We start from the raw sequence: 12776 nt of genomic DNA on the forward strand, positions 1-12776 counted from the left end.
TTTAAGTCTACATCTACAGCTGCTTTTAGGATAGTATTCTACATTTATACCAACGATGAACCTATTTTAAAATGAAAACGAAAATGAAAAAAATGATGGAAAGTGATTACAGAGCTCTTTTTTAATAATATTTTAATGAAAATGATACAACTTAAAATCATTTAAAAAAAATTAAATATACACACATTAAAAAATTTCAAATAATAAAATTACTTCACAAACAGAAACGTATTATAAGAATATATCATCTAAAATGTATTAGTTTTTAATTTTGACTGTCAGTGTTTTAAAGCCAAAATCACAATAAAAGCATTATTAATACTCGAAATCCTAATCTGCGTCAATATATTATGTTTAATGCATTTCCCACATAATTTTAGCTGCTACCAACTGCAACCAGTATAACGACACAACGGATTATACCCGTATGGTGTTTTGAGTTGGCGCTTTACAAAATATGTTTTGAATTTTAAACCCCTTATCTATTATAATGCTAACCAAAAGTCCTTTAACTTCTATTGTTATAGTATCACGTAAAGCTAATGCTTTGACGGTGATTTAAATTGTCTTAAACTGTTTAAACGTGCATAGCCAGCTACCATCATCGCAACAATAATAATGTAACAATAACATGTTTTATGAGTAAGTTACCTAATACTTAATAGTCATGATAGAGACGCTGGCTAAATCGAGTCAAAACAGTCGCAAGTATCCTGTGTAAACAGTGTTGCTTTAAAGTTTGAAAACTTTCTATATGGCTGCACAATAATATATATAAAATATATTTACCTAGCTATTGTATACGAAACGTATGTTATACGAAACGCTACTAAACTCATTATTGGACACCTTGTGGTATGTATATATACAACCTATACGCACATATCTATACATATACATATGTATGTATGTATGTATGTATGTATGTATGTATATATGTATACTACATTATGTATAGGGCCGCTTAGGATTTGCGCGTAGGTCATTGCCAATTCAGCGACAGTCTTTACCTCGTGCGCGTAAAAACTTCTGACCAATTTCAGCACGGAGAAATCCACAAAGGGGACGAGTGGGGCGAGGGGTCGGGTGGTTGGGTGGTCGGGCGGCTGGTGTTGTACGTATTTCTCTACCGTGCGGGCCAACCATTATTATTATTATTATTCCGCTTCCGAAGCTGCTACTGCCGCGCACGTGATCGGCGCGCACAATAACACCGTGATTGTCGTCTGCGTCTATACATACCGTGCCACATATAATATAGGCTTTAGCCCTACACACAGTGATGATGGTTTGCGGGGTTCGGAGACGTGCGCCAATGATGGGGTTCATATTCCGCCGAATCTCGTCTCGTCGACGTCCCATATTTCCCCGACAGATTACAGATGTGCACGCTGTAGTCTTGTTCGGTTTATAAATCTTCCCGATTGACCAACTGCCGAACAAAATACCGACCGCTAACTAAGATTAAGACGATGATTATAATTTAACAGCATCACGACCTCAAGTCCTGCAATGTCCAAACTTATTTTCAGTGCAAAAGTGTGGCGATTTTAGTTTGTTCATGCACATCGTTATTGCGTATACACTTAATATCAGCTACTTATATAGTCGAAAATAAATAGATAAGCAATTTTCACTGGAACGGAACAAAATAATTATTCATTAAGATTCTTGTCATTCGTGGTCAATGTATTATGAGACGACAATTATGTATTCAAAATTTATATTTGTGTTTTATTCAGACATTCAATCGTGTGGACCAGAGTTGATGGCTTAAATTATTTTTGGATTTTTAGGAAAACTAATTAGTAATTAGAATTTTAATGAAAACTATTTTTAAAAATTAGTAAGGGATACCAATGATATAATATGGTTAAATTAACCATTGGAAATGTTAAAATGAATAGAAAACAGAATAAATAGTTATTTATTTGAATTAGGTGATAAAGATTTTATTAATGGTACTAGATTTTTAGAGATTTTTGAATTTATTTGTATGTTTATAGTTTATTGTAATAAAATATATTAAATCTTGTATTGTGTATTATATTTTCAACTATTGCCATCGTCCTCGTCATCAAGTTTTGAAATGTTCATCGGCCATGTTTGTGAGAAAAATCACAAATGATGCCGGTCGATTCGTATAATAACATAAAACTGTAAAAGGTAATACAAAGATATCATCTATATGTAAAGTTATAAACCATCATGGTGTAAATACGGTTATTTTCGAGATCGAATTATTTCTCATCACCGATCTCTATGGATCGAATCGAATTTCGTTTTCAACAAAAACCAATACAAAATACGAAAACGGGTTGTAAAATAAATATCAGTATGCATGATTCGCATTTTTTTTTTTTTTTAGTTTTTTGACTACGATAGTACGATACGACTTTCATCGAAGGATAAAATTCTCATATTTCAGTCAGGTTTTGACCAACGCGAGTTATGAAAGTAGGTTATAATATTATAATATAATACACCTATTTTGTACTCAAAAATATTTGCGTTGCATAAAACCAACACAAATATTTTAAATTATACTATATTCTTGATCAAAATTTTGTAGAAATTATTCCAGGTCTACATAATATATTAATATATACATAATCAATAAAAAAAATTGAGAAGCTCTAGGATTATTGTCAACTGAAAATATTATTATATTTTGCAACAGTCCTATTAAAGACGAGTATGTCTGAATTTTTTATTTAATAAATCCCCCTTCTACATTTAAAACTAAACGGTACACGCCTACGCACTGCAGGTCTAAAAATGAATACATTACAAGAAACCGCTATTAAATCCTATACACACCATTACCACAATTCACTCTCCAATCACATATATTATATCAAAAAAATTTAACTAAATCCCGGCAAACCTCCCAAATGACTTAAAAGAAAATGATGTCTCGACCTTCTTCCCGTAAACCCTTCGTTTAACCCTGCAATCATACCCCAGGAGTGCCATCAGTATTTGGCTTCCCATTCAATTCATCAAGCAAAACATATTTAACTTCACTTAATAAGCTTATTAATTATACCACAATTATTTATATAGATTGTTTAAACTCTCTCTCTCAAAAAAAAAAAATTAAAATAAATACTATATACCGTCTCCATCAATAATAAGTAGTATCATAACTGAATGCCTCTCATACGAGACGGATAGACGGGAAGCAGGCATCTCAAACATCCCGTCAGAAGCCCTCCATCCAGGCAACATAAGACAAATAATAACCTTTATTACTAAGTCCAACCTTATCAATAGTATTTAATATGTAACTTATATAACATGTAAATAATTTAGAGTTAAACTCATTGTTGTCAATGACCATAGTTGCCGAGGCTTAATTTAAATAAAACAAAAAAATAATAATAATTAGTAATAACTATAACAATAAATATAGGAGTAGAGTGTTCCTATAATGTGGCATACCTACATAATATATATGCATTTTTATTAACGAATAGCATGAATGACTATGTGTTCCTTCCATTTATGATCCAATTTAAAAATAAATTTAACTTTAATATATCGTATAACTATGGTGATTAACTTTCGCTATACAAGTTCACTATTTTGTAGTGAACATGAGAAGCAGTAACTGAGTTTCTGTTACACCTGTGCCTGTAAAATTATAGCGAACATATTGTTTAGTACGAATATCACACCTCGCGTACTTGCACGTTACGTAAATACATATTTATATTGCCCGATGGCCGATACGGTATATTGATTGAGACCGGCTGAAAATTGGTAAAAACACAAAAATCAACATAAATATGACGGAGTGGATTTTTTTAATGCTAAGAAACCCATTGTATACTTGAGCCTTAAGGGTAGCTGGTAAGTATACGTAATAAGTAATAACCAAGCTTTATAGAGTAGCCGAACCTCATCGTTTTATACATTTTATATTATATATTATACATAGAGTTTTAATATCAGAGATCAGAGTTTCCTCCGGGTCCTGAACACGTCACGCGTCATCGTCATAACAATAATGATATATACATAATATTATAATGTAATATGTTGATTATATTATATTAGTATATATACACTGATCGGATGTTTTTTTCTCTTCTTAATAAACTATCGTTACGGTTAAGGCCACAATAACACCGAGCTTATTATGTAGGATCAAAAATTAATGGACAGGGGCGTGCCCTATCCATTATTTATTCGTTATCGCTAGACTATAATAACTGCTGCAGCTCCTCCACATCGCTGCTGTTCTATATTTAGATACTTTATCCAACTTAATTATTATCATGATCGCGCAGACGCGGTGTAATTTGGGTCCTTAGGATAACATATACCAACAATATTAGGTATATTATAATGTATGTTTTGTGTTCACTATACTTTGTTGAGTGGATGGTGTATTATTATATTGTGTACCATTTAATGGTAAGTAGGTATATTACATTTTTTTTTGTATAGATACTTGTTTCTAGTCATGCTTAAATCAAAAATAATTACAGTCTATTTACCGACGAGTCGATATTATAGTCGTATATAATGTTCGGGGAACGTTAACATATCAACACTCTTTCAATTAACTTTAGTTACGTATACTACCACATTTGTGCAGTTGCGTGAACTACTCGAGTTTGAAAACCGACTCGAATCCAATTTAAAATTGGTCTTCTCTCTTAGTTTTCTGGTTGAATTCGATAACACATCCATCCTTGTTTTCTACCAATATAATATGTATGCATTGTTGCCTAGGTAGGTACTATAAGTAGGTACATATTTTAAATCGATATCATAATAAAATATGATAGTTGAATACTTTAGACTTTCTAAATTTCGAACTATAACACTTTAAGAAATATTATAAATTTAAACGATATATACCTAAATTAAGTTGTATTTTTCATAGATATTAATAATTATAAAAAAATATACGAATATCGTTAAAAAATGTTGCATACTAGTTAGATAATATGTTTGATAACTTCTATAGTAATCTGAACTCTGAACCTTATATATTTTTTAGATTCTGAACGGAGTGATGAATGTATTGATTTTACAATGATGTGTGTTTTTTTTTGTGTCTGTGTACACTATACCTACAGCATAACTAGTCGAAATAATGCTTCAATTTCAAACTTTGGGGGTGGTTTCCGATGTAAAAGTGAATATCCTTGGTGTATTATAAGGTCAAAAGTAGCTATAAAGAAAACTCGAAGCATCATTATAGGAAAAATTTTAAGTGCGTTTGAATTTTAAATTTTTACGAAATAACGTAACGATAACGATTTATCCTCAAACGATATTAAACATTTGTTATTATTCATAAAGTATAAGTCGTAGATACTTGAAAATTTTACCAGTTATAAAGATTGGAATTTCCTTAACATGATTTAATTTTCAAAATATTTTGATTTTTTTTTTTGAGATATTTATTGACAACTGAAATTTTCAATTTTTCTGATAACTTTTTTTTGAAGTGTCGATAAAATTTTTTTGGCCCTATTAAAATACTTGAAAATTTAATACAAAGTTCCTCATAAGTTATTCTTATAGTGATTAAAAAATTATAAGAATACATAGCACAATTTTTTTTTATTAGCATTTGAAGTTCAAATATTGACAAAAATTCGTCAAAACCATGAATAATTCCAAATTATTTTGTAGTTTAAAATTCATAAAATTGTTTGTATTTATATCTAAGGTTAAACAATTCAATACTAAGTTTTCCATAAGTTTTGCTTCAAATAACTGTAGAGAAAATTTGAAGCGTCAATATAGGAAAAATGTTTTGAACGTTTGAGTTTTAAATTTTTATAAAATCGTGTATAACGATAACGATTTATTCTCAAACCAGGTATATATATATATATATGATAATATAAGGTATTATGAATTATGATAAATACATGCAATGCTTTTGGAAAAATTGATTAACCATGCCTTATGCAAAATGCGTTCTAATTGAAAAATAAAATATTTGTTGCAAAATAGTATATACGACAATATTTAAATATAATATATCCTAGACTGACAAATCATCTCCGTTCAGAATCGTTTTTCGTATAGGTACAATGATACCTATCATTGCATTCAAATTTAACCTACCCTAGTCAGAGGTCTACCCCACCACCTAATGTACAGCAGAGCGGTACCCACTTACCCGTTTTGTTAAGTTCCTTATTTAAATTTTCCAAAAAAAAAAAAAAAAAAAACAAAAACAAATACTAAATAGATGTAGGGGTATAGGTTTTATTCGATTTTTATAAAATTAATCGATTAAATATTTTTTGAACCATATAAGCGCAATTATATAATTCACGTCACTCTCATATAATTTTCGTTAATTTCACTATTAAATAGTTAAACGTCCATATACGTTGAACTATACCTATATGACATTATTATTGTTAATGGGAAATTTAATTAGTGGTTAGGAAACTTTAGCATAACAACCTTCCACATTTAATTGAAAATTATCAAACTACCTAGACACTAAAACAACTAACACGCGTGAATTATTATATACTACCTATACATTATGCTTATAAGTTATTTATTATAAATATAAAACAAATATTTATTTAATTAAATAAAATTTTGATTTTTTAGGATAATCGATGCATATGTATATGTACAGATCATTATGTATGTTTTATCAATAAACGATGGGGGCCGGAGGAGAAGTATTGGCACCATGGTTCCTCCTCCGGTTCTCGATACTAACGGAAAAAAAAAAAAAAAAAAAGATCATTATGTATGGAATACAATATAATAGACCAATAATGATTAATGATTTCATTTCAATTTAATACTTAAATCTGAGTTAATTAAAATATGGATTCCAACGCTAATGGGTCGTACCTATTTCAATCTAGTTAACCTTCACTAAAGTTTATTTATGATCATTGACTATACATGAACTCGTTATTAATTAATATGTTTCGCGAGAGTAAAAATGTAAGGAATAAATATATAGGTATTAGTTTATCGAAGTGTGATTATGTTAATATTATGTTACATCTGTTTTTCCATTTTTTGTATGAATATTGTAGATAGTATAAATAGCTCTGGGCTTTGGAGTCATTAAACTTTTTAGTTTCCTTACTGTTTCTCTTCGGAAATTATATTCAAAACTTTTAGACTAGAAATTATTAAATATGTGAAACGTAGATTGCATATTTTTTTTATAAAAAAGTAGTTTTCTATACCATAACACTTTTAATAAGTACCTATAAATATTGACTAACGATTACTGTTATTTGTTATTTCATATTTGTGTTTTCTAATAGTTATGTAATTATTTTAATTTTTTTTATTATTATTAAAGAAATAACGATAACCCTCGGCAACTTGGCCATTGGGATAAGATACATTTTTGTTTTTGAAAGGTGTTACATAATAATAAAGGAAAAGTTTAGTAACAATAACAATAAATGGTTAAATTATATGAGAATAATAATAATAAGGATGTGTGTGTTTTTTTTTAAATGATTAAATAAGTTTGTCCAGTTCTATCTCCTGGAGAAATACGAATATGTCTGTGATTGCAGAAAAGGTATATATTAAATTTATAATACAATCAAATCTATAAAATATAATATTTTGATTTAAACTTTTTGGTGAAGTCTTACTTTGTTAGATATAAATATTTGTTAATTCATTTTGATGTTCGTAAAATAACTTATATTATTGAAATATTATATATACTACCATTTTATATTCTACTTGATTTAATATAATTTATGCGGTACATACATTTTTATTTTATAATTATATTTGCTCAGAACATCAATCACATTATAATGACACGATTTCCTTTTTTGGTTCATTATCAAAATGTAACATTCGGATTTTTAATTTTATAGAATTTTGATTGAAATAATAATCAATAAATCCGCATTTGTATTCGTATTATTATTTTCGCTTTACAAGCACAATCTGTTAAATACATATTTATAAAAAAGAATAATATTTGGGTTTAAATGAAAAAAAAAACACAACGGAATGCTTTAGAATCGACTCAGTCGTTTTAAATATAAGATTTTGGAATTACTAAAAAAAAAAAATATGAGAATAACACTTGCTCAGTAAATTTCTGATATAAAAAACCATTTATCAGTATAACCTTTCTATTTTACATACAATTTAAAAAGGTCTATTTTTTCACAAAATTAGAATAATACCTAGCTTCTTAAACGAAAGCTCCAATCATTTAAATTATTATTTAATTAGTAATTTGTAATGGCTAAGTAGTCCTCTTATATCCATATATAATTCAAACGCACTAGAAAACATAATTGATCAATATACAGAGCGAGACAGTGGAAAGAGTGATTTTCGTATCTAATTATATAGAATAATCGTCTTTTGCACTTAATTTATTTAAATCTTATATTTATAATAGCTTTATTCAATAGTTAAAATTCATAAAAATAGTTTTTAAACTAGTCATTCAAAATACGAATTATTGTGTATTGAACGTACCAACATACTATATACTATATAATCTACCTATACAATAATAATATTATGTTATTTTGAATGATGTTTGAATAAAAAAAAATGTCAAACTATAAATATTAATATAATTTATCATCATATTGATTATATTATATTCACGTCGGATTTTGAAGAAATATATAACTTCATTATATTGGCATATTTAGACCTTCAAAACTGGGGATTGGGAACGTGAAAAGTAATTTCATATTATATTAAGTTGTACATTTTGATTTGATGGAGAAGAAAATTGATTAATTGGGTAATTATTTTTCAAATTTGCCTGAATAATGAAAAATATCATACTGGTGGGAAATGATTTTAGTATAGATTTTGATTTTCATCTCTGTTTATTATTCCGATTTACTTGAAAATTGTTTATTCTAGTTGGATTACGCAGTTCGCGGCGGGTTTATACTCGTAGATCATGGAACGCGTTTTGATGTTAAGGACATTTAAATTACTGTGCACGACGAGTAAATAAACGTGCTTAAGTGGAGAGCTTATAGTATTAAATGTGAGTATGTGATACTAAATCAGATCCAACGTTGACGTTAACCGGCATTTAAATGATAAAAAATGGTTTAATAAAATAATTTCATCCAGTTGTTTTTTCGACATTTAGGTACGAAACGTCTTGATAAATGAGTATGTGTTTTCAATATTTTGTTTAGCAGTAAACTTGCACATGCACTTGTATTGTATAGAACTTGCAGTTGGCAGTAAGAATATAATATAGTTTGCTGATAAACGAGAATACATTTACAGACCATAGTAATTTGTTTATTGATATAATGCCCAAAAACTATTAAGGTCATTACCTTTTTTAAGGGTTACAGTTAGAACGGTTCATTTGGTTGGTTTAAAACTTTAAACACGTGTATTTGTGGTAAAAATTTGCCACTAAGAACTCACGGGTGGTCAATGGTTACCTATACCGGAACTAGGGGCACTGGCCAGTGCTGCAGTCAGAATAAGTTAAGTTTATGATCTGAAGAAAACACCGAGACAACTATTTTCACAGAAGCGCAATTAAGGTGAATGAGGGGGATAAATTCCTCCACAAAAAAAAAAACTCTTTTTACTGCTGAAATTGTATACATTGTGATGGGGTAGGTTACAGTATGAGGCTAAAAACATATAATACCCCCTCCCAAACCAAATTCCTAATTAAGCCACTGTATTTTAATATACGTACTAAGCGCTTTGTATTATAAATTATAATATATCAGGTTAGATTAGGTCGTGGCCATATACATATTATTTCTATAAATTATATATTTTAGTATTTTAATATAAATGACGTGGTTTGACTGGATACTAAGCGAACATAATAGCATTATATTTGTGTCATCTGAAGATGTTATAGATGTCTTATAACTTTGTCCCAGACGATTTGATCTTGTTACATCTTATGTGTAGGTAAATGATATTGGATTTACCGTACTTTTCACTTCCTCGTCAGGTTACGAGAAAGTTCTAAATACGTCATCACTATTATTTATTAAGCATTCAATTTTTAATAACGTGTCAAATGTCAAATTTATACACATAACCATTGTCTGTAGACTGTGTTTATCAATTATCTGCGTCGCGTCCCATAAAAGTATTTTAAAATGTATTTGATTCAGCCTATACCTTTTTTGTTAAAATATATTTTGTTGATCGTATAGCCGGATTTGTTGAAGTGTTTCTATCGATAACTATTTTATCTAAACACGATTTTAAATGAATAAGATATTTGTATTTAAAGAAGTATAATTTGTTTAGTATTACAAAATGCCTCTCTGCGGACTTTTCTGATTGAATATATTTGGGAGTAACACCAAAAAATTTATTGATGCATGTTAATTTTTTTTTTCAAATTCTGATTTTTATTTGTATTATGAAATAAGTTGTTTATAAAAAGAGTTTTTGGGGACTTTTTTTGTATTTAACTAGGCGTATATTAAAAACACCAGTACACCCTGCTAAAAAAGTCTGCTCATGCCTATGCATACAATTTTATACCTTTACCATAATATATAATAACATTACAATACTATGATATAGGTGCCTATACAATAAACTCCAAACCTATTTAAAAATCTATTTTAAAACATGTAATAAACATCATCATTCGAAAAAACACAAAATACTATTAATATTTCCGTTTCGTCGAATCGACCCTCAATAAATAATGTACACGCCAAATGGTGTTATTATATATTTCACAACATCCCCAACGTATTGTGTACCACGCTTTGTGACTTATAGCCTAGTTGTCGATAATATAAATGGATTACAAACAAAATCTAAACGAGATATTTGATTTTTCACAAAATTAACATAAACCATAATTATTATTATATATAGATAGGCCCATTTTACACGTACGTGTTAACGCGTATTCGAGTACTCATTTTACAATACAATAAATCTTCCAGGAAATTATGTTTGAGTAAGCGTTTAAATTGTATAGATCATTTGGTATGAAAATGTTTTTACGAACAGCACTACTGTGGTAAATGATATTAAATACAATACAAATCATTGTTTTCAGTATTGGACGAAGTTTTCAATAGGTACTTTAGATATTTTAATTTGAAAAGTTTATATTATGATTCCATTACAATAAAATAACTGTGAAAAATCTAAAAAAAATTTATCATATTATAATAAATAAATAATGAAAAAAAAAAAAAATGAAAATCTAACTAATAATAATTCTTTAATTTTTGATAGTAGTCTGCAAATAAACAATAGTACAGAGACCAAAATCTTCTCCGTACTATGAGTTAGAACTCTATTTTATAATTTATAGGTACCTATATGTGGTGATTATGAAAATATAATTATGGAATCCAATTAGATGATAATTTATTTCATCTCAACTTCCAATATTTTTATTAGAAAAAATAAAAAAGTTATCAAAATTTTTATCATGGACTAAGATACTATGAACTATCTTAGTTGATTTGAACTAATCATAAATAAAACATTTAAAACTAAAATCAATGATTGTGATAGTTCTGCAGGGGATGCGGATGCCATATACCATAATCGGCATCCCCTCTGGGCAAGTGTATATAATTTTATGCAATAGGCACTATGATAAATATATCTACATTTTTATTATAGCGCGTTAAGGAGGCCATATATAGGCAACATTATTATTATATGTTATATTTTCGTATCTTTAAACTACCACGTGCTCTCGTGATGTCATAATATTATGCTATGAACTTGAATTAGAAATTCGATGCGAAAATAGTAAACGAGTCTGCTTGGCGTCCGCCTTGTTATTAGGTAATTGGTTTATTCAACTATTATATAATAATACATTGCATATTAATCGTAGTCATATCTATATATCATACGTGTATGCATAAATTAGATATTTATAGATATAGTTTTTACCTATACTTTATTGTAAGCACATGCAGTGCACGCATTATTAAATAACGTACAATAATACCCAAGTAGGTAGCTCCATTGGGAGCCCTCCTACATCGTGCCATTTCATGTTATGTAATCCTCATCATCACTATTACTTGTTATGCTTAATTGTATAATTGTATATTTTCTTATTAAATAAAAAAAAAAAAAAAAAGGTACCTATATGGCTATATGTATTAAAAATAATGTAATTTATTTAAGAGGACGCTATCCGTGCATTTGTTGTTTCCGTATTACACACGTACCTACCTAAGACATGGCTAATATTCATTAACTGGTTTCAACAGTGTACCGTTAGTTTTGATATTAGAGAGAATTTATTGACCTATATTATCAAAATTTTAGATAACAACATTTATATTTGCTCAAGCGTCGGATATTTTTTCGATATTTTAATTTTTGAGTAATATATGGGTACGTGAAATATCACAAATTATTGTGAATGCTCATATTTTACTTGAATATTAAAATATAGAATAAAAACCAACGCTTAAGCATGAATAATGATTTTATCTAAAAGTTGGAAAATAGGTCAATTCACTCTAATATCAAAACTAATGGCACACTATTGAGACTAGTGGACGAGAATTTGGTACATCGTACGTATTTAAGATGGGGAAAACAAACGCATGGATAACATACTCTGTATAGTTCATTGAAGACATTTTAGATATAATTATAAAATGAAATTGCCCTTGTAATTAAAAATGTTTAATAACTTTTTTTATTTATTGTACAAACAGTTCAACAATCAATCCGATATAAAATTATGAATACAAAAAATGTATAGTTATATGTGGTATTATGTCACAACTAGTAATATTATTGCGGAAAAAATAAGAGGTATT

The sequence above is a fragment of the Diuraphis noxia genome, unplaced genomic scaffold, assembly GCF_037042655.1.
Source record: "Diuraphis noxia isolate RWA-SAM2 unplaced genomic scaffold, SU_Dnox_SAM2 contig0002, whole genome shotgun sequence".
Lineage (NCBI taxonomy): Eukaryota > Metazoa > Arthropoda > Insecta > Hemiptera > Aphididae > Diuraphis > Diuraphis noxia.